The sequence below is a fragment of the Bos indicus genome, chromosome 11, assembly GCF_029378745.1.
Source record: "Bos indicus isolate NIAB-ARS_2022 breed Sahiwal x Tharparkar chromosome 11, NIAB-ARS_B.indTharparkar_mat_pri_1.0, whole genome shotgun sequence".
Lineage (NCBI taxonomy): Eukaryota > Metazoa > Chordata > Mammalia > Artiodactyla > Bovidae > Bos > Bos indicus.
In genome coordinates this window covers 28,059,862-28,085,456 of record NC_091770.1, presented here as the reverse complement: position 1 = coordinate 28,085,456, position 25,595 = coordinate 28,059,862, and the positions used below count along the sequence as shown (strand labels likewise).

Below are 25,595 nucleotides of genomic sequence, written 5' to 3'. Positions count from 1 at the left end.
GGCTACCCTTCATGGTGAAGAGCTTGAGCTCACCTAAGGACATGCAGATGTCTTGTGCCACTACAGGGAAAGATGGGAGTTGCATGTCTCTCCCACCCATTTCTTTGCTTTTATGTCAACTTGCTTTCATGGATCCTCCTTACCTGATACCTAGATTACTAAACATGGTATAGCAGAAAGCCCTAGTGATGCTTCTCACATATGCATGTGTAGCACCTGGATCTTGTTAAGATGCAGAGTCTGAGTTGGTCTGGGTGCAAGCTGAGAATCTGCATTTCTAACTAGGTCCCAGGTGATGCCCATGTTACTGGCCCCTGAACCACCACTTTGACTAGCAAAGACCTTGATTTTGGAGTCAGGTATATTAGGATCTGCATCCCTACCCTGCCACTTTCTTTCATGCAAATGTTTTGGAAACATTTTTAAATAATAACTTTTATTGGGGTAGAGGGGGGGTTTCTGTTTATAATAGTAATGTAGAGAAGGGCAAGTTATTTTACTTCTTTGAACTCAGTCTCCTCTGTAAACAGAAAATAACAACCCCCACCTTTAGGCTGAGGCTGGGGGGATAGTGAAAGCTCTAACCCATGCTCTCTGCTGCCCTTACAGTCCTGAAAGTAGGATCTCCCTGCACTTTCCACTCCTCCACTGCCTCTCTTTTCTAGTGCACTCTGACCTCTGCCCTTGACTTCTTCTTGAGACTGTTCTCCCCAAGGATCCAACAACCACTGTTCACTTTGATCACTCTTGAATACATGAAACTGTTAACAACCCTCTCTGTTCTCAAAATGCTCTTTGGTTTGGGGACCAGCCCCCACCTCATTCTACTATCTCACACTCACTCCTCTGATCAGTCTCCCTCTGTCCATTCCATGCATTTGGGGTTTCTTCAGGTCCCCGTCCTTGGCTTTCTGTTGGATTCTTCCTACACATTCTTCCGTGACCACCATGGCATTACATCCTCCAAATGCTAATCCCCAAATCAAGATCTATAGCCTGGAGCACTCCTCCCAGCCACAGATTCAGAGAGCCCCTAGCCCTCTGATTACAATGTCTCCAAGACATATCCAACTCCATGCGTCCAGACAGAACTTGTCACTTCCTCCTGTGTTCCCATAGGTAGCTCCAGGCTCTACCATCCACTCATCTTATTAGCCAGTCTAGGCACTCGGGTACTTACCCTCCACTGGGCTAGCACCATTATTTTTTGAATTCACATATGAATGTATTATCTCCCTAACATCATGTAGCAAATGCCTTAATGTCCTTATAGCACCGAGCATGATGCAATATGCATATCTATAATTTAAGTCACCAATAAGTTATTTCAGGAACCAGAATGTGAATTACACTTTGCTACACGTGCAGAGAAAACTGTGTCCACTAACAGCTCTTGGCATTGTTAATAGTTTCCACTCAAGAAGAAAAGTACTTCCATTAAGTTCGTAGGCCACAAATTAAATCTCCATAAATTCTGCACCCCCCCCAAAAAAATGGGGCAAGGGGAGAAATCCTTGTTTTTCTAGGACTTGAGGAATAGATACTCAAGTTTTGGCTGGCTGGCATTATGAGGAAAGTCCTGGAACCATCATGGATGAGAGATACATGCTGAATGACACTATAACCTTTACACATCTGGTTCCTCTCCTTGACTATACACAGAACACCTGGATGGCAGGGGTAATGCCTGCAGGTTATACTGCTAGAAGTCGGGCTGTGCTCACTCAGTACATTTGAGCTGTCGAGTGAGTGAGTGGGTGGATGAGTGAGGAAATGGATAGGTAGATAGAAAAAAAAATACTGACGCTGAAGTAGGTCTTTCAACCACAAGTCCTGAAAGCTGGGACTGGTGAGAGTAGGCTGGTCCTCAAAGACTATAAGCAGCTCTCAACAAGAATCACTTAATCCTGGGAACATCGGAACTCCAATGTTCTACTGAGTCTGGAGCAGGAGCCAAGACCTTCACCTCGTTGAATGAAAGGAACTCCATCTCAGCAGCACCCCTGCTGATTTCTGACTGGACTTCACTTACACAGTGTGTTCACAGGCTCTGTTTTACTTCTTCTGCCTGCATCTGGGGGCAGACAAGACAACTATGATGAAGATACATATCTAGCTGTCTCATTGAGGTCAGCGGCTCCTAAACACCAATCCTGTACATTTCAACAATGCCATCATGTCACTGCTGTATCCCCAGTGTGGCCCAGTGAAATGTGGGCTTGAACTTCACCAGGACACTCATTCCGGGCTCTGGCACGGGTTGACTGGTGACCCCCAGAAGGCTTCCGGGAAGCAGACAGCAGACGTCCGTAGGGGTCCTTTTCAGATTCCTCAGCGAAGTCAGCCTAATTCTGTTATTTCCAAACTCTGTTCTGTCATTTCCAAACCTTTCCTCTCACAGACTCTTTTCCCTTCAAAGCTTTTCCTTTGAAATCTACTCTATGTTAGAAGCCTTCAAGTTCTATCTGGCTGAAGCCAGGGGCCAAGAAGGGATCCTGGATGCTCAAGTGGTGATTTCTGCCAAGAGATTCCTCTAAGCTACATTTCTGAGGCCACTCTGTGCCGCTCGCAAAGCCTCTGCCCCAGAGAGGCTGCCCTCGGCCTCTTGAATTATCCCTACTCCCAGGAGCTTCACACACCTTCTCCCTACAATGGCTTAGACTCAGCCTTTGAAGCCAGGGTCCTGCAGCATGTGGCACCTGTCCACCAGGCCCCGTCTACACTCCTAAGGCGGAGCCCCTCCTCCACCCAGCTGAAGCAGAGCAGGTCCAGGGTGGTGGCCCTGTGTGACATCTTCCCTATTTCTCCCTTCTCCTCCACCACCTGGAGCTCACTCAGAAGGAAGTATCATTGCCCTGAAACTGAGGAGGCATGGATTACAGGCCCTCCATCTGTCAGGAACTAGTTGTATGGCTCCCGGCAGGACATTGACCTGTCATCTGCTCTCTGATCCAGGATCACACCCTCCCTATCTTTCAGAGTACTGTAAATATCCAACAATACAAAAGTACTTTGGAAAATGCAAGGTTTTGTTACTACTATTATTCTAATACTGTGACCAATATGTGGGACTTCCCAGGTGGCTTAGCCTGCAATGCAAGAGACACAGAGTTCAGGATCCCTGGGTCAGGAAGATCCCCTGGAGAAGGAAATGGCAGTCCCTTCCAGTATCTTGCCTGGAAAATCCCATGGACAAAGAAGCCTGGAGGGCTACAATCCACGGGGTCACAAAAGACCTGGACACAACTAAGCGACTGTGCAAGTAAACCACAACGACCATATGTGGACCTCCCTCTCCCCCCAGAAGCTCTGTCTGGGGGAGAGAGAAAGCCCCCCACGCACACTCACGCCCTTAAACTCAGTTACCGAAAGGTTCGGGCAGCACTCTCCTGGCTGCCTGGCAAGCCAGAAATTCTCTACTTTTCTCCCATCTGTCAACACTCTCATCTGTAACTACTGCACCTCGTTGTTTCAGTCATCCTTCGGCCTGGAGGATTTCTGAAGTCTCAGGAAACAGGCTGACAGAGGCTCTAAGTGGTCATCTCATTAATCCATTCTTTGCCTCCAGGCAGAGCTTGCAAAGAATACTCCTGCAAAGCAACTTCTCTTCAGGTCTCCAGGGTTTAGGGGAAATGAGACCATGCGCAGCACAGGGGCATGGCCTCTTAGACATGGAGAGTCCCAGTCCGTCAGGCCACATTTGGGATCTGCTGACCCATCATCCCGAGAGATGTCCACACTCCGGGCACACACCATGGTGCATATGGACAGGCGATACTCGCCTCCGGTGCTGGGCAGGCATCAGCCACTCTACAGCTCCTTTCCTCAACCAGTCATGTTCTGAGAAATGTTGGGGAAGTGGGGGGCTGGAGATGGCGTTTATGGGAAAAGGCAGATTTTGCTTACTTGGTTTTAAATGACCCATGCCTTCTTCACGTTGATTGAGAAGCATTTTCCTTGGATTCCAGTCCAAGGAAATTCATAAAGAAAAACTCCTTTAGGCTGAAAATGCCAGTGGTCAATATCTCTTGGGACACTGAGGTGGACGATGCAAGCCTTTCCTTAAGTCTGAGCCATGGCACACAGATGTGAGCAGCCTACAGTCGTCAGCCCAGCTCTCCAACCCAGAGAATCTTCACCTGTGAAGAGCAGTTTCAGTGTTTTTTCATTTTGTGACATCACTTCTTGCCTTAGTCTCCATCCCTAACCTTCATTTCCCTTCACAGCGTGACCCTCAACAAGCTGCCTTCAGTATACACTCCCTACATGGCCCGCTGCTGTGCTGGGCATGCAGCTTGGGGCTCTGTCCAGCATCTGCTCACTGCCCTGTCCACACTCACAGCTCTGACCCCCAAGTACTGACTTTGCTCTTGCCCAGCCTCGGGATGTTCCTCCCCAGCTCCTCCACCCTGGCCCATTCTCATTAGTTGGGGTAGTGATGAGGAGAGGACTAAACTAGTATCCACTGAGCACCTGCTTCATGCTAGGCTCTTCAACACACACCGGGTCATGTGATGCTTATAACTGCCTTCCTGAGGAAGGAGAAAGAAGTTGGGGCTCTGAGATATCAAGAAACTCCCCCAAAGATCCTGAGCTGATAAGTGGGAGAGTTAAGATCTGACCTGCAGCCACATCCATGCCCAGCAGCCTGTGTCCCTGCCCACCCAGTGACCGGAATCCCAAGGCAGCGCTAGGACCTGAGGGCACGCTGGGACCCCTGCTTCTGCGCTCTCCAGATTCCTCACTGCCACCTCCTCCCACTTCCCAGTTGTTCCCAGACCAGGACTAAGCACACAGCCCCCGAGACTCCAGAACAGCCAGTTCATGATGACAACAGTCTTCAGAGACTACTTTGTGGGGAGGCTCCAGTTGTGCTTGGCTACATTTTATTAAAAACAGCAACTTAGCAGTGGCATTCCTAGAATCATTAACTACACATGGAACTTAGAAGTGATTAATCTCGGGCGTTTTATTTTTCAAGTGCCCTTCAGCGTGAGTTTGGGTGCCCCGCTCACACATTCCTGGGCACTTGACTGGGTGGAGGCAGGTGGGGGGAATTTACTGGAAAGGGTCGTTGACAGAAATGCTGCCCTATCGCTTCTACCTTGCACAGAAGCAGAAGTGAGATTCCACTTCTATTTGAGGGAGGAGGCAGTAGGCTGTCTCCATGGCAACCCTGGAGGAATAAGGACCTAAAGAAGGTTTGGGGGAAATTAAGTTGTGGTTGTCCACGTGTTTGGCCTTGTCATGGGCAGTGGCTTGGAATACCTGCCTGAAGGAAGGACACAGGTATGGTGATGCAGAGGGGACATTCCAGGAATGACTCCAACAAGCACTGCACGACTGACTGACTCCTACCTACCTGGGTGGTTTTTCTAAATACTTCACTGTGGATGGTTAACCCTGCCAGGAAAGCTAAGCACACGTGTGTGTGTGCGTGTGTGTGTGTGTGAAGACAGAGAGAGAAAGCGAGAGAAAGGAGAAGGGAAGGAGAGGTTGAATAATTTAAAACATGTTTTCAAGCTTATTTCCCTACAGTTTTATTTGTTTTTTGCTGATTTTATTTGCTCTAGTTTCTATTTTAATACTTTTTAAACTTCAGAGCCTTCTCAGCTATGCACTTTAGGATCATTTTAGGCACAGTGTTAACACCCAGCTACAGGTTGATGACACCTTGACAGTCTTCCTTAACATGGAATCACAATGTTTTGTATGAGGCAAAATTATGACCTACAGTGTCAGCAAGTCTATGGACCTGTCAATATCACTCCAATAAGATGTGAGTGCATCCCAGTCCTGTTAGCCACTGCTACCGTGACCTTCGGCAAGCTCCTAAGCCACTGTGAGCCTCAGTTTCCTGGGGACAATAATCTTCTTTCATCTCATAATGGCAGTGTGACCATCAACTAAGACAATGACAGTGAACACACTTTGTAAACATAATATAATCTACAAGTGGAAGGGAGTGGTGTTATTATATCATTAATAATTATAGGACTTAATGCAAAGAGGTTGCATTACTAATGACAACAATTTTTTGGCAAAGCAGTTTGCTGTTTTTCTTCCCTCACCTTTTTCTAAGTTCAAAGAGCCAGTGAGAGACAGAAGCCTGCCTGCATGGCCTGCTGGCTTCAAGGTCAAAACTCAGTCATGCATTTTCATGGGGCACAAAGAGGAGCCAATCGATTAGACACAGAAATCAGAGTGTTAAGTAGAAAGCTGCCTGAACAGATGACCGCAGGGCTCAGAGGACGAGGAGGGAGCCACAGCCTGCCTGCTCCCCTCTCTCCAGGGTTTTGCGGACCCTGGAGGATAGTTCATTCCTCACGGGGAAAGCAGAGCAATGCTCACTCAGGGAGGTCCTCCACTTTGCCCAGGTGGGATCTCATTAGCCTCCCTCAGGCTTGCTCCCATCTGGCTGGTGCTGAGACACTTGTGAGCGTGAGAAGGAAAATAGAGCCTGTGCACAGCGCTCTCAACGGGAAAGACATCCAGGCCCAGCAGCATGCCTTCTAGATCCTCACTTCTCACACAGGGTCCCTGAATAGCAGCCTCAGCAGGACTGGCCGCTGAGCAGACACACGGCATCGCAGTCATGCCCTGACCCACTGAGTCAGACTCTGCACCGGTCTGCGATGCCCAGGTTACTTTTGTGCACTGAGCATTTGAGGAAGTGCTGTTCTGGTAACCCACGAGCCAGGGAGTGGGGTGGTGGTGACAAGGGCGAGACTCCCTGGCGGGGTATCTGCTGAACTGTTTCCACCTGCCTTAATCCTGATGAGGCCGCACATTGTCTGGTAAGGAGTAGGATCCCCATGCAGACCATGTCAGTTTTCAGCAAGAAGCCGACAGGCTGGACGAGCCCCTTCAGAGGAAGCTCTCTCCTTCTCTCCATGCAGGCCAACCTGCGGGTCAGCCCCTTTGGCGCTGTGGGAAATGCGCCTTTCCAGTTGCTAGGCCTTTGTCCAAAGGGCACTGAATGGCTGGAGTGGCCACTTCCGGTTACACTTCCTTAGCACTCAGAAGCAGACTGCACTCTGAGCCTTCAAGCCGAGACCCTCGAGCCCTCCCCCATCCTCCTCCCACAGGCTGCACAGCAGCCAGCCTGCTCCCACAGCCCGGGGCCTGGCTGCCTCCTCAGGACTGGTTTCTTCCCAATGCCTAGGATTTGCTTTACCATCTTCTTCCTGTGTCTGGGAAGCAGGCCCCTGTGGCCAAGGACACGACTGGAAAGTGGAGGGGAAACTGAAGGGACATGGAGAGATAGTCAGGGCCACTCAACTTGAATGCAATTCTTTCCCTTTCTGAACCAAGTTCTTGAGTTCTTGGTTTTTCCATCCATTAACCAACCATCTGCACTCAGAAAATGTATCCAACATCTCCCTGTGCTTTTCCTATCTCCCAAATAAGGTTATAATTACCCTTCTCACTTAGAGGGTTGAGAACATGAAACAGAATTATAAGAAGGGAAAAACGGAGTGACATGAGAGATCATTCTGGACAAGGTTTTCTTTACTAATATAGACACCAGGCACTGATCTCAGCACTTTATAAATCCTAACCCACCCAACTGGCACAAGGCTAGAAGCATATACTGCTGGTGTGTCCGGTTTAGGACAAGGCACAGGGACCCAGAGAGGCAAGGAGTTTGTTGATGGTCACCCATGTGGGGAAGTGCAAAAGGGATGCTGGGACAAGAGCAGGCTCGGATCTGCTCTGCTTGGCTTGGGAGAGGAGGCCCAGGGCAGTTCTGGGCCTTGGAACCAAGCCTCCCACTTGCTCTAGGCTATTCCTCTTTCTTTAGGATAGAACAGTCTGTGGAGCAATCAAGGTCTTGCAGACTAACTATGGAGGAAAACAGGAGATGTGTGCGTGACAAGTCAGCCACACCCTCGAGGGCCACCTCCACAGCAGGAAAACACCTAGCAAGACAATTGGGGAAGCCCTCAGGGGAATGCCTTCTAATATGGCTATCTTCCCACCAGGGATAAACCCAGTCTAGTCCAATTCTTTCCTAATTCTGCAGGAGAGTAGCCCCTGAAGCTCTTCAGAAAACACAGAAGGGCCTCAAAGACATTCTTAGCCTCCGAACCCAAACATCACCCAGTCCCTTCAAATATTTCCTCAATATCCAATTGGCCTGCCTCTAATTTCTGAAAGTCGCTCAACAAGGGGCCAATTGATTTCTCCCTTTGCCAACTGCTAGTGCACTTAAAACCCATTCACTCTCTCCCAGTCAGATGCTCCATGATATTTAAGACTCAATTTTCCTCTCTTCCAGGCTCTCTCCTCCATTGCTGATCGAATCACTTCAGGGATTTTAACCTTTGCTCTTCAGACCCTGATGACCCTCTTTCTCCCCTCTTCACCACACTTAACCCTCCCCTCCCTTGTTCTGGAGCCCACCAGGGGCACCACCCACAGCAGTGCCTGCAGGGGCTGTGAGAAGGATGCCATCTGTACCCCTTATTCACCCAGGGCCCCAGCCAGGACCTCTGGGCCTGGACTGATGAGTAAGAGCCCAGTGCTGCCTTGCAGGCAGAAAGAAAGTGAAAGTGAAGTTGCTCAGTCGTGTCCGACTCTGTGCGACCCCACAGACAGCAGCCCACCAGGCTCCTCTGTCCATGGGATTTTCCAGGCAAGAGTACTGGAGTGGGGTTCCATTGCCTTCTCTGCCTATAATCACTACTGCTGCTGTTGCTAAGTCGCTTCAGTCGTGTCTGACTCTGTGCGACCCCATGGACAACAGCCCACCAGGCTCCCCCGTCCCTGGGATTCTCCAGGCAAGAACACTGGAGTAGGTTGCCATTTCCTTCTCCAATGCATGAAAGTGAAAAGTGAAAGTGAAGTCGCTCAGTCGTGTCTGACTCCCAGCGACCCCATGGACTGCAGCCTACCAGGCTCCTCCATCCACGGGATTTTCCAGGCTGGAGTACTGGAGTGGGGTGCCATTGCCTTACCTAACACTAAACCCAGTAGCAACTAAGCATATGCCCCACACCCAACATATCTGCAAACTTCTATGAATGTTTAAAACCTTCAGAAGATTACTAAAGAGATGGATCTCTGCCTCAGCTGCCTGCTGCCAACATGAGTATCTGTCACACAAAAGGAAAGATACTCTGACAGGCACAAAGGAGGAGAGAAAAATCTCTCCAGAAGAAAGTAAATTTTCCTTGCAGGCAGACCCCCTGCCAAACATTGGCTCAGCCCAGTTGGAGTAGGGTGGCATGGGACCAATCTCCAACAGTGCTGCCCCTCTGCCCCAGTCTCAGCAGGCCTTGCTCACTCAGTCAGGAATCTCAGAAACTGTTGGAACACAGATGCCCAGAGCTCCCACCTGAGAGAAGGTGGAGGGCCAAAAGCAGCAGATCACAGCCTCTGCTCCCACTGCCCCTTAACCGGGAAACATGTGGAGGGATGCGGCACCATGCAGAGTCAGAGGAAACTGCCCCACACATAACCAGGATCACACCAGCCAGGCCTGTGCTCAGAATCAGATGACAGATATTCAGAGGGAATATAGGAAACACTAACCTTCCCCCGACCCAAATTAAACTGCGCCAGGCCGAGCACTGCACCACAGGGAGAAGAGGCTCAACTTGTTTTAATTTTGGGTGTGTTTAGGCTTTGCTTTAGTAAATGCACAATTGCAAATCTCCAGAGTATCTCAGAGCAGTTCTCCAGCTGGAGAGCTGTAAGGGTTTAATTAACCTAAATACCTGCGACTTCCTGCCTCCAAAAACCTGTTCTCCAAAACTTGGCAGTGACCTGGCCCAGACTATGTCTGTTGAACAGCACTAGAACCCCCGACTTGGCATTTCTATGCTCAGCAGTGGCCCAAATGAGCAGGAAGGATGCTCAACAGACCAGGAGCTCAAGACTCTTCAACTTGGACTTAGTGACCAGCTTTTGTTGTTTAGTCGTTTGTATCTGACTCTGACCACATGGACTGTGACCACATGAACTGCAGCACGCCAGGATTCCCTGTCCTTCACCATCTCCCGGAGCTTGCTCAAACTCATGTCCATCAAGGAGGTGAGGCCATCCAACCTCTGTTGTCCCCTTCTCCTCCTGCCTTTAATCTTTCCCAGCAACAGGGTCTTTTCCATTGAGTCAGTTCTTCGCATCAGGTGGCCAAAGTATTGGAGTTTCAACTTCAGCATCAGTCCTTCCAATGAATATTCAGGATTGATTTCTTTTAGGATTGACTGGTTTAATCTTCTTGCAGTCCAAGGGACTCTCAAGAGTCTTCTCCAACAGCACAGTTTGAAAGCATCAATTCTTTGATGCTCAGCCTTCTTTATGGTCCAACTCTCACATCCGCACATGACTATTGGAAAAGCCATAACTTCGATTATACAGACCTTTGTAGGCAAAGTAATGTCTCTGCTTTTTAATATGTTGTCTAGGTTTGTCATAGCTTTTCTTCCAAGGAACAAGCGTCTTTTAATTTCATGGCTGCAGTCACCATCTGCAGTGATTTTGGAGCCCAAGAAATAAAGTCTCTCACTGTTTCTGTTGTTTCCCCACCTATTTGCCATGAAGTGATGAGATCGGATGCCATGATCTTTGTTTTTTGAATGTCGAGTTTTAAGCCAGCTTTTTCACTCTCCTCTTTCACCTTCATCAAGAGACTCTTTAGTTCCTCTTCATTTTCTGCCATAAGAGTAGTGTCATCTGCATATCTGAGGTTATTGATATTTCTCCCGGCAGTCTTGATTCCAGCTTGTGCTTCATCCAGCCTGGCATTCTGCATGATGTACACTGCATATAAGTTAAATAAGTGATAGTTGCTCAGTCATGCCTGACTCTTTGCAACCCCATGGACTGTAACCTGCCAGGCTTCTCTGTCCATGGAATTTTCCAGGCAAGATTACTGGAGTGGGTTGCCATTTCCTTCTCCAAAGTTAAGTAAGCAGGGTGACAATATACAGTCTTTATGTATTCCTTTCCCAATTTTGATCCAGTCCTATGTTTCATGTCCCATTCTAATTGTTGCTTCTTAACCTGCAAACAGGTTTTTCAGGAGGCAAGTAAGGTGGTCTGGTATTCCTATCTTTTTAAGAATTTTCCAGTTCATTGTGATCCACACAGTCAAAGGTTTTAGCCTAGTCAATGAAGCAGAAGTAGATGTTTTTCTGGAATTCTCTTGCTTTTTCTATGATCCAACGAAATGTTGGCAATTTGATCTCTGGTTCCTCTTTAGCCCAGCTCATTACAAGGAGAATTTATATTAGATTCCAGTATGTTCCAGTAAACCATGTCATGTACCATACCTTGGATGTGTGGGTGGGGAAGGAAGGCTGAATTGCTTCAGTGAAAGCAGCCCTCCCCCTCCACAAACACACCCATAGGTACATGCACACTTGAGCATCACACTGTTCACAAACACAGCCTTCCAACACTGAGCCTCTTAGACAAAAAGACCGTAAAGGGAACTCCTTCCCATTGTGGGAACTGCATTTCACTCTGTGACCTGCATGTCCCAAGAACAGAGCTGGGTCAGCAGTGCAGGTCAGGCTGTGTAAACAGGGACCACGAGGGCCAAGAGCCAGGCCTCATGCACCCTTCGGAAAAGGTCAGTGCTTTCGTATCACAGCTGAAAGGTTTACCCCCTTGCCTCCACCCTACCTGCCTGTCTCCCTTTGTTCATCCCAGCACCAGTGGGGGCTTCCTCGAGAGCCCCCGTCATCCCATCTATCTCTTAGGAAGAGCCTGCAGGGCCGTGATGCAGGGCCCAGTGAAGGCCCGGCCTTGCCTGGCTTTCAGGGCTTTCAGGAAAGCACTCAGGTTCCAACGTGCTGAAGCTGTCTTTTACTGGATGACAGGACATTTTTAGCTGATTGTTAAAGTCACAGTCTACTATAGCCCATCAACAACCAATTTGGCCCCAGTAAAATGGATTCCAATTCCCTCAGCACTAGTCTCCTAGCAATCAGCTCATCAATATACATAATGTTTAGAAGCTGGATATTGATTGTGGAGTCTAATGGACTCATTATTCAGGGTTCTGCTTGACCTCTGGACGAACATTTTATTGGAGCTTCCCTCTCCACTCACTACCAAATTCCAAATGGGGGGTGGGGGAAGGGTAGCAGGGATGATGGAGAGGAAGCAAAGAGGTTCCCGGGTTTGGCCATAAATCAAGTATGCTCATGACCTGGGGTTTTGCCCAGCCAATGTGAAGTAGCCTGTAATGCTGTCAGCCCCCAGCATCACTGAATTAACAAGGAGCTACTGTTGCCATAGGATACAGTAAGCACCCATGGTGTGGTTTACTCTGGGGGCAGCCAGCAATCCTCTGGGTCACAAATGCTAGCAGAGGCACCTTAGAGTCCCTGCCAGTGTCTGTACAATGATCAGCAGCAGCACCAAGCCCTGGCCCTCAAACACAGCCCCCACAGCCCAGCTCCACAGCATCCCTGACTCTTCGCCTAGGCCTGGGGACACCTATGCACAGCACAGGGGCCGCTCCATTGTTCCTCCCAAGTCCCTGCTCTCAGAAGCCTGTCTCACGCAGGGCTGGGGGAAAGGTGAGCTTCTGAGGCACAGAGCGGGGGGCTGAGTCACAGAAACGAAGAATGCTGATGGGACAGGCAGTCTGGCCTCCCAGTGGGTCATGGGGAGACTTTTTCCACAAAGAGATTAGCTAGATTCTTTTTCCTCCTGATAAGATCCCGAGCAGAGTCTGCTGGTAAGCCCTGACCATTTAGTAGTCATCAATTGCCAACATCCGCTGGATCATGGAAAAAGCAAGAGAGTTCCAGAAAAACATCTATTTCTGCTTTATTGACTATGCCAAAGCCTTTGACTGTGTGGATCACAAGAAACTGTGGAAAATTCTGAAAGAGATGGGAATACCAGACCACCTGATCTGCCTCTTGAGAAATTTGTATGCAGGTCAGGAAGCAACCGTTAGAACTGGACATGGAACAACAGACTGGTTCCAAATAAGAAAAGGAGTTCGTCAAGGCTATATATTGTCACCCTGTTTATTTAACTTATATGCAGAGTACATCATGAGAAATGCTGGGCTGGAAGAAGCACAAGCTGGAATCAAGATTGCTGGGAGAAATATCAATAACCTCAGATATGCAGATGACATCACCCTTATGGCAGAAAGTGAAGAGGAACTCAAAAGCCTCTTGATGAAAGTGAAAGAGGAGAGTGAAAAAGTTGGCTTAAAGCTCAACATTCAGAAAACAAAGATTATGGCATCCGGTCCCATCACTTCATGGGAAATAGATGGGGAAACAGTGGAAACAGTGTCAGACTTCATTTTTCTGGGCTCCAAAATCACTACAGATGGTGACTGCAGCCATGAAATTGAAAGACGCTTACTCCTTGGAAGGAAAGTTATGACCAACCTAGATAGCATATTCAAAAGCAGAGACATTACTTTGCCAACAAAGGTCCGTCTAGTCAAGGCTATGGTTTTTCCAGTGGTTATGTATGGATGTGAGAGTTGGACTGTGAAGAAAGCTGAGCGCCGAAGAATTGATGCTTTTGAACTGTGGTATTGGAGGAGACTCTTGAGAGTCCCTTGGACTACAAGGAGATCCAACCAGTCCATTCTGAAGGAGATCAGCCCTGGGATTTCTCTGGAAGGAATGATGCTAAAGCTGAAACTCCAGTATTTTGGCCACCTCATGCGAAGAATTGACTCATTGGAAAAGACTCTGATGCTGGGAGGGATTGGGGGCAGGAGGAGAAGGGGACGACAGAGGATGAGATGGCTGGATGGCATCACTGACTCGATGGACGTGAGTCTGAGTGAACTCCTGGAGTTGGTGATGGACAGGGAGGCCTGGTGTGCTGCAATTCATGGGGTCGCAAAGAGTCGGACACGACTGAGCGACTGATCTGGAGTGCGGAGCTAAGACATTTCACTTCTTGGCAGAGAAATGAACACACAGAGCCTCCCGTACACCAAATAAGCCCATCTCTCCCTCACAAAACTTTGATCTCATCTAGAGTCAATACAAAAACACATTTCCAAACCATTGCTTTATTTTCACATGTGAGAATTCAGTGTCCTCAATTACATTTAAAATTCCACAATTGGAGGATAGGTGCATTCAGTAACCCTACCTTCTCTTCTCCTCTACCCCGAGGTTTGCCCTGGACTATACTGGGCCCACCCCTACCATGTTCATTGCAGGCAGGGAATTTGTTGTCTTTGTGGTTTCAAGAGTTTGAGGTTCAGACACAACTCGCTTCATTCTACGAAACTATATACTTTTTGCATTTTCCAAAGGAGCTGAAAATCTATGCTAATTTTTTTTTTACCCAAAGGAAAAGTTTTGGACCTTACATTTGTTTGTTTTTAAAAGTGTGTGAGCCAAATAAAATACCTTCCAGGCTGCAACCTCTCATGTATAAAATCTCCCAAACTGTGGGAGATGTAATAAAAGGGAACAGGAGAGAGGGAGCTTGAGGATGTAGTAATTCATCTCCCAGGAGGAGGCTCCAAGGTCTCCAAAACTTGGAGCAGATTCTTGCTACTTTGCCTTTGCATTTTAAGTCACTTTCTGGTCCACATGTCTAGATTTCCCAGACATCCCGTGCAAGGGTGTCAGATTTAGAAAACAAAAGCACAGGATATCCAGTTAAATTTCAATTTCAGATAAACAATGAATACTTTTTTTGTGTTAGTATGTCCAGTACAATATTTGGGATATACTCATCTTTAAAATTATGCAGAGCTAGTGTGAAGTTCAATGTGACTAGACAGCCTGTACTTTTTCTACAACCCCAATCCTGCCAGCTCTTGGAGTTTTTCCTTCACTCACGGCCCCAGCTACCATGACCCAGGGTTCTGTCCCCATGGTGGGGTTGTATTGCTGATGCAAAATCATTTCTCATATTGCAAGAGAAGAAAAGGAATGACGTTAACAAAAACAGTAGTTTTTAAAGCTTACGTTAAGTGTCTCAATATATCAAATAACTTCTGAATTTAGAGAGCCCCGTGGTATTTTACTGTAGGCTGGGCTCTCTTGGAGGACCACTCATTCGCTGGTTTCTTTAAATGAAGTCCTTCTAACTTCTTTCTAGTCAATACCCTTGGGCTTTCAGACCACTGAAGATATGACTCTATTGCTAGTGACTTGCACTAAAAAACATACTGAAATAAAATCATTTAGGCTAGTGTTTCCCCAACTCAATTATATTCTTTGGAACTCTATTCCTGTAGGATCCTCCTGGGGGAAAAAAAAAAATGGTTCTGTGGTTGAATAAGCAGGAAACTGCATACTGCCTATGGCCAGCTGGGAAAGTCACTGCGAACATGAGCATATGAAAGGCTTGAGGAATCTTGTGGGGGAAACTCTGAGCTGCTTATTCCAACATGAACCAAACTCATCTGACCACAGATCGCAAAGGCTGCCACCTCCCCCATCTAATCCCTATTAACCCTACAGGTAACAATTGGGATGCTAGAAGCTGATGAATGTTTCTCAAACACAACCAACCCTTTAGACAGTATTTTTCCCTATGCCCTGGTTTAGGTTCTGAGTTTGAGTTCTTCAGAAGTGTTCCTGGCCCTGATCCCAGACTGTTCCATCACGGTCTTCTTTCAAAGCCCACCGAAACTCCACCTGTTCAACAAAGCCTCCTTGACCTCCTGGTCTCTCCAGTCACACTGACCACTTCCTTCTTTGTTTCTCTGACTTTTTGTTCAGCAACTAATCCCAGCACATCAATTCACACAGCCCATGTCCTCAAGACGTTAATCCAGGTATGCTGATTTGATTCTTCTGCTACTGTTTTCTGATTCTGTTTCTTTATTTGTTGGCTCCTCAACCAGGCTTGAAGCTACTTGGGCTGACACTTCTCCTGCTTCACAACAGCCCCTATTTCAAGATGGGCCAAGCACCCAATAGGCCTTTGTTAAATCGTTTTTGACAGAAGCGTGTCTATTCATGTACCCATGTTCTAATCATGGCTGATTTCAAAAACAAAGGATGGCTCTCCTAAAAGAATCAGGAGCTGACTTCTCTCAGGCACCATTAAAGATGAAAAGTTAATCCCAGAGTTGCCTTCTGAGCCATGCATTGTGCACACCCTGGCATCAGTAACCACTGCCCAGCAAACAACCCAACCCCAACCCAAACCAGTGGAGGAGGGAAAGACCTGAAAAGACCAGAGATTTCCATGACACTGAAATGATTTCCCAGTTAGGGAAAATTTCATAGATCAAAATATCCAAGAATGATATGTCATCTACAGCCTTGAAATTCAAATGATTTCAATTCTTCTGTCCTGGGGAATACCATTTCATTATCCTAAGGCACAGATAGCCATGTACTCTGATAAGGAACAGATTGCAAAATGACCTGCTCTCCAATGCTGAAGTCACAGGACTCTTTTATTTAACGGGCCGGGAGGGGCTTCAGGGTTTTACAGACATTGTGCTGTGAACTCCATCACAAATCAAGGCCTGTGTGATGCAGACTTCTAACAATTCCACTGTATATCCATAGTCTTCAGGGAGCTTTCATCTTTACCCTGAGATTTCTTAAAAAGAAAAATCTGGGCAACAACAGAGGAGTCTCTAAAACACATAATTGGAAATCTAAACACATCATACAAATCAACTGTACACACACTTCATTGTCCCAGAAGCATATTTCTTTCCATCTCAAGCCAATTACAAAAAAAAAAATTCCACACTCAAAGCTTTAAATAAATAGCCCTAGTTTCCAAGGTGAAACAGAATCTCCTTTTGAATGATAACAAGTGATAAAAATATCAGTTATAAGCCAATTTTTGTAAATCAATTATTTTCTAAAATGCACAAAGGGCTTTCCAAGAAGGCTCATGGCAAACTTCATTGGATTCAGTTCCCAGAAAAATATGCAACTGGCTAACATTTCCTGGGTGAAAATACTGCCAGGTCTGAGCACTTGGTAGTCAGTAGGAAACACTTTAACATTCTAGACTGCTAATGCCTTGTTTGTTCCCCTCTCGGTCCCCAAGCAATCAATTAAGAATACGCAACACAGACGCTCATGCTTTGCAAGCACAATTAATAAGATTTGGATTTTGTAGACATTTCTATATCTTGGAAATTTCAATGAGATTTCAGGTAAAATGGGGTCCAAACATATTCAGTTAAGATTTGATCAAATCACTCCTCATCATTCAGAACTTACTCAAAGTGTCAACTCCTCAGAGTCCTTCCTGAGCCACACCAGCTAAAGAACATCCCACTCCATGCACAGGTATAATACAGTTTTCTACCACATTCCTGATTTTACATTTCCTAAAGTCTTTATAGTACCTGTATCACCTTCCTCATCAGTTTAATGTTTACTGTCCATCCCCCATCAGTAGAAAACAATGTAAGAGATCACCTTTGTACTCATGTCCTCTGCCTGGCCCAATGCTAAATCCCTGGAGCCTCTTTCAGGGCTGGTGATGGCTGTTCAACTCTCACTACCATCCATTTCCAGGACTTTCATATTCCCAAACTGAAACTCTGTGCCATTAAGCACTGAACGCCCTCAGCCTCTCCACCCCGCAACCTCCTCAGTTCAGTTACTCAGTCGTGTCCGACTCTTTGCGACCCCATGGAAAGCAGCACGCCAGGCCTCCCTGTCCATCACCAACTCCCGGAGTTCACCCAGACTCATGTCCATCGAGTCAGTGATGCCATCCAGCCATCTCATTCTCTGTCGTCCCCTCCTCCTCCTGCCCCCAATCCCTCTCAGCATCAGAGTCTTTTCCAATGAGTCAACTCTTCGCATGAGGTGGCCAAAGTATTGGAGTTTCAGCTTTAGCATCAGTTCTTCCAAAGAACACCTAGGACTGGTCTCCTTTAGGATGGACAGGTTGGATCTCCTTGCAGTCCAAGGGACTCTCAGGAGTCTTCTCCAACACCACAGTTCAAAAGCATCAATTCTTTGGCGCTCAGCTTTCTTCACAGTCCAACTTTCATATTCATACACGACCACAGGAAAAACCATGGCCTTGACTAGACGGACCTTTGTTGGCAAAGTAATGTCTCTGCTTTTGAATATGCTATCTAGGTTGGTCATAACTTTCCTTCCAAGGAGTAAGCGTCTTTCAATTTCATGGATGCAATCACCATCTGTAGTGATTTTGGAGCCCAGAAAAATAAAGTCTGACACTGTTTCCACTGTTTCCCCATCTATTTCCCATGAAGTGATGGGACCAGATGCCATGATCTTAGTTTTCTGAATGTTGAGCTTTAAGCCAACTTTTTCACTCTCCTCTTTCACTTTCATCAAGAGGCTTTTGAGTTCCTCTTCACTTTCTGCCATAAGGGTGGTGTCATCGCCTATCTGAGGTTATTGATATTTCTCCCAGCAATCTTCTAGCAATTGTTATTCTACTTTGTCTCTATGGATTTGACTACTCTAGGACCTCATATCAGTGGAATCATGTGAGTTGACCGTGTTGTACCGTGTGTCAGAATTCCATTGCGTGGATACACCACATTTTGTTAATCCATTCATCTATCAATGGGCATCTGAGTTGTTTCCACCTTTTGGCTATCATAAATAATATTTCACTGAACATTGGCACACAAATATTTGAGTCCTTGCTTTCAGATTTTTGGAATATATACCCAATAGCAGAATTTCTTAATCATATGGTAATTCTATGTTTAATTTTTTGAGGAACTGCCATACTGTTTTCCACAATGGCTGCACTATTGCACATCCCTGCCAGTAGAGCACAAGGTTCCAATTTCTCTACGTCTTCTTCAACATTTGTTATTTTTTGTTTGTTTGTTTCTTTGGGTTGTGTTTTTTTTTTGTTTCTCTTTGCTAATTACATTTTTATCTGAAGCAACAGTTCCCGTTTATGTCCATTATAGATGAATGGATCTAATGAGAAAAAACTTTTCACTTGGGTTACTACCCAATGCACAGAGGTCATGAACAACTAAATAATTTACCTTTCACAGTTCAGCCTGGGCTAACAGCACAAGGATTATTTCTGAATATTTGGAAGCCACCTCCCCCTAGAAATATAAGCAAGTAAAGAGAACCAACTGCTAGGTAGCTTTCTCCCCATACTGGTATTAACGTTTTCTGCAAACAGCCCCAGCTGACAGCAAGTGGAATCTCAGGCAGGAACTGCTCTGTGCAGCACTAACTATAGGCCCTGCCACTTCTGGAAGTGCATAAAAGGGACTTTGGAAACTGTGTGGTGTTGGCCATTAAGACTTGGAAGGAATGAGGAGTGGAAATTACAGCCATCTGAATGCAATTGCCTGGCTTTATCTTTGCCCAACACTCCAAGAGCCTATAAACATCAGTGGAGGGAAAAGGGTTTAATCTCCAAAGACATAAAATTTTCAGAGCTATGTGACCTCTGAAAGAATAAGGCCATCTGAGAAAACTATTTCCTGAAACTCAAATCCAGGCTTGGGGAATGAGGCCACCAGCCAAGGCTCAGTCTTTCACTTTTCAAAATGTTTGCACATCAGCCTTTCCCACTGGATTTGGATATTGGGGAGAAAAAAGCTGTGGCCAATTTAACTGTATCTCCCTGGCCCTTAGCATAGGGATTGTCACCCAGATGGGAATGAATACATAGTTCTTAAAACAATAAATGAACACACGACACCAATCTAGAAGAGTGCGGACTTTTCTGATCCCAGAGATGGGAGAATGTTGTCTTCCTGATATATTCTAGCCCTGACAAGATCTCATGGAGTAGGCTTTGTGTCCTGTGAAGCCCCAAGAGAGCAGTCCTTCACAGAAATCCCTATAATCGTCATGTGGGTTCATGTGTAAAATAAGCTTTCTCTACCCGGCCCTGGAGCCAGCCATAGGGAATAATAATCTGGGTAGAATGGCTTTCAATTCCCTTTCTCTATTCCCTAAACCAAGGGTTCCCAACCTCCAGGATCTAATGCCTGATGATCTGAGGTAGAGCTGATGTAATAATAACAGAAATAAAGTCCACAATAAATGTAGTATGTTTGAATCATCCAGAAACTCCCCCAACCCTCAGTCCTTGGAAAAATTGTTCCACAGAAGTGGTCCTGGTGCCTAAAAGGTTGGGGACCACTGCTAACCCATGTCTGTGTCCTACTCCTCCGACTCCCACATGGGTACCCCTTTTCAACAACAATAGTGGAGGTAATAGGGTCAGCAAGAGTCGGCTTCCTTTACCGCTTTACAGTTTCCATTGGGCTCTCAACTGCATTAGTTTATTTGACCCCCAGCACAACCTAATAGGAAAACCAAGGAGAGTGGTTTTCAGTCATCTGATTTACCAAAGGTACGTGAGCAATATGCTGTAGAATGAAGTCTCCAGGCTCCAAAAACCCAGTTCTCTTTCTGTGAGTGTCTTTCTGTTCCTTAAACATTACCAAGCACATATTAATCTCAAAGCCAAAACTCTCACCCCTTTAGGGCTGTTCTCAATTACCCACTGAGAGGAAAGATGGCTCCTAATGGACAGATTCTAATCATGCTGATATGTTAATGATTGCAAGTGATTTCATGTGTTTGTGGTGTATTAAAATATGTCTACAAATTCATGCATACTCCTCTCTCCAAGAGGTGAAGCTTAATTCACCTCTTTGAGCTTGGACTGGACTAAGTAACGTGCCTCTAAGGAATAAAAAGGTGAAGTGATGATGCGTAATTTCAGAGACTAGTTCATATGAGCTAGTGGTCACTGTGGCATCTTCCTTGCTCTCTCCAATCACTGTGGAGGAAGCCAGCTGCCATAATGTGAGGACACTCAACAGCTCTATGGAAAGACTCAGGTAGCAAGACTGAGGCCACCTGCCAACAGTTGTATGAGAGAATCATTTTGGAAACCTTTAGATAACTTCAGTACCAGTCAGAAGATTGACTGGAATCTCATGAGAGTCCTTGAGCCAGAACCACAAAGTTAAGCTTCTCCTGAATTCTTGACCCACAGAAACTGAAAGCAAACATTTATTTTATAAAGCAACTAAATCTGTGGGGTCATCTGTTATGCCTCAACAGGAACCTAAGACAGTTTTCTACCACTTAGGAAATATATATACTTAAAGAAAGTTTACCTTTAAAAAAACTTTATTTTTATACCACTAATCTATGCTTAATTAAAATTTTAAATATATATAAGAACTTTAAAAATTACTCATAGTCTTATTTACATAACTAATTTTATCATTTTGATATAACTTTTCATGTTTCCTACTTGTGTGTGTGTGTATTGGTGGTCTTTATTTTTCTTACAAAAATGAGCTCATATTACTTAGAATCTTTTTGTCATTCAACAATACTGAATTCTATTTCAAGTCATTAAAGTTAAAATTTCAACAGTATTTTGAATAGTCACATAGTATTTTATTAATTATATCAAAATGTATTTAACCAATTTTTTTTAATAAGTGATTTAGCTATTACCAATTAGCATGAATGAGGCTGCAGTGGGAAACTGTCCATGTGTCTTCTGTGGGCTTGTTGGCTGTGTCCTTTGCATAAATTGATACATGTGGAACTGCTGAATAAAAAAAGGTATATACTTCTTAAATGAGTGCCAGGCACACTAACAGATTATACCAAAGACTGGAAAAGATTTATATCTTCCCAGCAGTTTATTATTTATTGTCCCTCTTGGATAAACTCTGGCCAACCAATTAAAAACCAATTCTTAACTCAAAGAATTGAATCTTTAGTGATGTAGTTGCCAGCAGCTGGCAGACCAACAGAAAGATACTTGGGTGGGTGAAGGAGCTTTCCTCTCAAGCTATGCACCATCTTGCGAAGTTCCCTCCATCTAAGTCACCACAGAACTGACTTTGACTCCTCTTTCTTCAGCCTGACAAACCAGGAAAGAAGACAGAGATTGGCTTTGCCATGAAAGGCATCAAATGCAGTTGTGGAAAATGTGGCACCATCTCCTGGTACGGTGCATTGAGGTAGTCATATTGTCCTTGTAGAAGGACTGAGAGATACAACTTCCAGAAAACAGGGTAGAGCAAAAAGCTCTTTTTCTCATGGCCACTTAAAGTCAGGCTCCCCCGGAGCCTGTGTAGACCACCTATAAGCAGAGTGGGGATGGCCAGGACCATTGAACCAACCTACAAAGAGCTATGTGTTCCTCAAAGAGGTTAAGTGACTTGGACAAGGTAACAAAACCAGGTTGGAAGTGAGACTCAGAACCCAGATCCTCCCACACCCATCCCCCTATGTGGATGACCACCCGGGTTTAGGCACGTTCAGGACAAGAATTATAAAGAGCTGGGATTCCCCTGAAGCATCCTCCTTCACCTTCCTCAGTGAGCCACAGCCCACACCCCCACTCCTTTGGATCCCCTGATCCATGCCTCACCATTCTATATTAGTGTCTCCTCCCTCTTGGCCCCAAGAGGGTCTCCTTCCTCTACACCTGAGAGATCTCACCTTGCTGAGATGACCCCTGCGTTCCTAACAAACTGGTTTGGGCACCATGCCCTCTTCCTCTTGATTTCCCCAGTCCCTAACACAGCATACAGAAGGGCTTGATCAAATTCGACTCAGCGGACATGAAAAGCTGGCATCATCAACCCTGAATACCTCAAGAGTGACTTCAACCAAATGAATAAAACGCGATAGCTTTGCATAAGCTCCTAAAAGCATTTTCCCCCTAGCCAAATTAGAGAAGTAAAGAATGAATTAGGCTTCTCCTGGTGTCCTGTTAGTCCCTTTAAAATCATCACACGGCTGCCTTGCTTTAGTTGGCTGTACCATTTATCCCCACAATCCAGAGTCCATACAAGGGACATTGGGATGCAAAGTGACAACCAGACCTCTGCACAGCAAAGGCCTTTTTTTTTTTTCTTTTGAGAAAGTCCCTCTTCTATTCATTGAAAAGTTAATAGTTTATGAGTGTCAGGCTCACCACTGCTGGGAGATACTGTTATTACAGCTGTCTATGTTCCAGGGATGGAGAAGGCAATGGCACCCCACTCCAGTACCCTTGCCTGGAAAATCCCACGGACAGAGGAGCCTGGTGGGCTGCAGTCCATGGGGTCGCTGGGAGTCGGACACGACTGAGCGACTTCACTTTCACTTTTCACTTTCATGCATTGGAGAAGGAAATGGCAACCCACTCCAGTGTTACTGCCTGGAGAATCCCAGGGATGGGGGAGCCTGGTGGGCTGCCGTCTATGGGGTCGCACAGAGTCGGACATGACTGAAGCGACTTAGCAGCAGCAGCAGCATGTTCCAGGGAAGCACACTTAGTGACCATGAGTGAAAAAAAACAGAAACCAGTTTGTGAAAATGTACCTGATCAACACCATTTACTCTGGAAAAAACTTATTTCTCAGCCAACTATCTGTTTGGCATGTAGCGAAATCTTTACAACTAACATCCTCAACGAGCACCTCTGTCTGCCTAAGTCCCTAGTTTACCCAGGTAGAAATGGAAGAAAAGATGACACAGAGATCACTTTTTAAAATGAACATTTTTTCTACTTTAGGGGGAAATGGAAGGGGAGTACTGTGTACCAGGCAACACAAAATGTTTCATATACACTGTCAAGTCCCATCTTCATCAAATGGAGCAGATTACATCCAACAAGAATGATTCCTAAAAGACTTCATAAGTGACAAAAACCAGCCACAAGAGAACATGTTCTCTATGATGCCATTTTTATGAAATCTTAGAAAATGTAAAGTTTTAGATTCATCAGGCAGATAAGTAACTGTCACTGGCCAGAGGTGAAATGAGGGAATTGACTGCCAAGGAAGACATAAGGGAACTTTGAGAATGATGGTAATGTTGATATCATAATTGTGGTGGTGGCTAGAGGATTGTATACATTTGTCAAAACTCAAATTTACACCTAAAATTGCTAAATTTTATTATATGTACAGTATATTGCAATAAAACTGATTTAAAAAAATTTTAATCCCATCTTGACATCAACTCTGTGAAACTCAAACATACTAAGTAACTTGCAGAAATCTGCCCTCCCTGAAATACTGCCAGGCTGCCTCCACTTAGAAGATCCTTCAGTATTATTATAACACTTTCTCGCTCTATGGCATTCATCTATTTTTGTCCCCTTAGGTTTCCCCTCTTCATTTTTACTGTTACTGTTACTGGATGTTTAACTTCCTCTCTGTTAAGATGTCTCTATCAGGCATTAGCCAGATATTCACTGCTCAGCAAAGTAATTAGTTGCCTTAATCTTTATCAAACAACCTGTTTCCTTAATCACGCTAAAGAAGACAAGTTCCAGGCTTTCCCTCAGTAGTTCTAGTTGTGAGTGCTTGCAGGTTAAAAGCAGAGCTCTAAAAGAGACCTTCAGAACTGATATGACAACCCTCAGCATCTTTAATCCACAGACGTGTTAATGAAACAACTATTACCTACCCATCTTGTGCGGCAATACGGAGGGACTGCAGGGTGTGGGAGGGTGGTCATCCAGACAGAGCTTGCTGGATACTGAAGGCCAGCTATGTCCAGGGACATCACATGTTACGTTTAATCTGAGATACGTTTGTATCCATTTTACGAATGAGCAGACTTAGAAGTCTTTCACCAAGAAGCAGGAAGGAAGGATTATGGCCTTACAGCCCCAGACCCTCTGGAGGTCTCCCACTGCTGGTGGGGGCACTGCTAAGGACCCGAGGGCCTACAGAGAATGAACAAGCCCTGGGCTCGGACAGCCAGCCTAGCTGTAGGAAAACAACTTACACTTCAAGCGAGTCTTTGCAGCAGGATCGATGTGTGTCTGAGCAAGGGTGGCACTTGCAGTGGGAGGTGGTGGCGCTTGGGGAAACCCCCAGTGGGACATGAGTCAGGCTGTGATAAGGGAGAGAGAGGCTGATCCCAATGACCAGCCTCTCCTCCAAGTACCCTACATGCTGATCGCACCAGACAGCAGTCATCTTCATGGGCATTTCCTTCTCTCAGCAACTCTCCATACAGCTTCTCAAGGCACAGGTCACTTCCTTCTTTGTTTCCACCAAACTGCCTCCAGGTGTTCAGCTGGGCAGTTCACCTTGCCAACTTTCTCTTCTCATTCTTCTGTAGTTGAATCTATAACAGCATTCAGAGTTCTGTGAACCCTGCAGAGAGGCACAGTCAGCCCAAACTGGGGGCCCCTTGCAACATTTCTCTGAACAGCTGAGCAAGGCTGATGGTTTTAATGGGCAGGAGGCCTGGGCTGACTTTCACAGTAATGCCCTGAGCCACCTTGGGATGCTGCCCTCGAGAAGTCATTGGCCAAGAGAAGCCCCAAGGGGTACATCATTGACTATTATGCATTTCTGCTCCCTCTTTCTACAAAGAGCACAAAGATACACATCAAAGTACCATGCAGTGCAAACTGTGAGGACAGTCCATCTGCCATCCATGAGAGCTAGGAAATCCAGACCTCATCAGCAGCCAAGGGTGCTCCTGCACTCTTACGTCTATTTATACAGATACATGCTCTAGTCTCCAGAAATCCTTGCTGTTGGACTGTTAGCATCTCCAGAGCATCCTTTTAAACCAGGCGGGCACTCATACACCCAGGAGAATAGAACCAAAGAGTCTCCATCTGGTTTATGCTGCTGCTGCTGCTGCTAAGTTGCTTCAAGTGGGTTGCCATTTTTTATATCACAAACACCTAACCAACCA

General features: G+C 45.8%; 1 protein-coding gene across 4 annotated transcripts in view; it reads right to left on the bottom strand.

Annotated features, from left to right (window-relative positions):
* The window catches only part of PRKCE (protein kinase C epsilon), a 542,406-nt gene that overhangs the window by 261,366 nt on the left and 255,445 nt on the right, over positions 1-25,595 (bottom strand). The gene's annotated exons all lie outside the window — the stretch shown is intronic.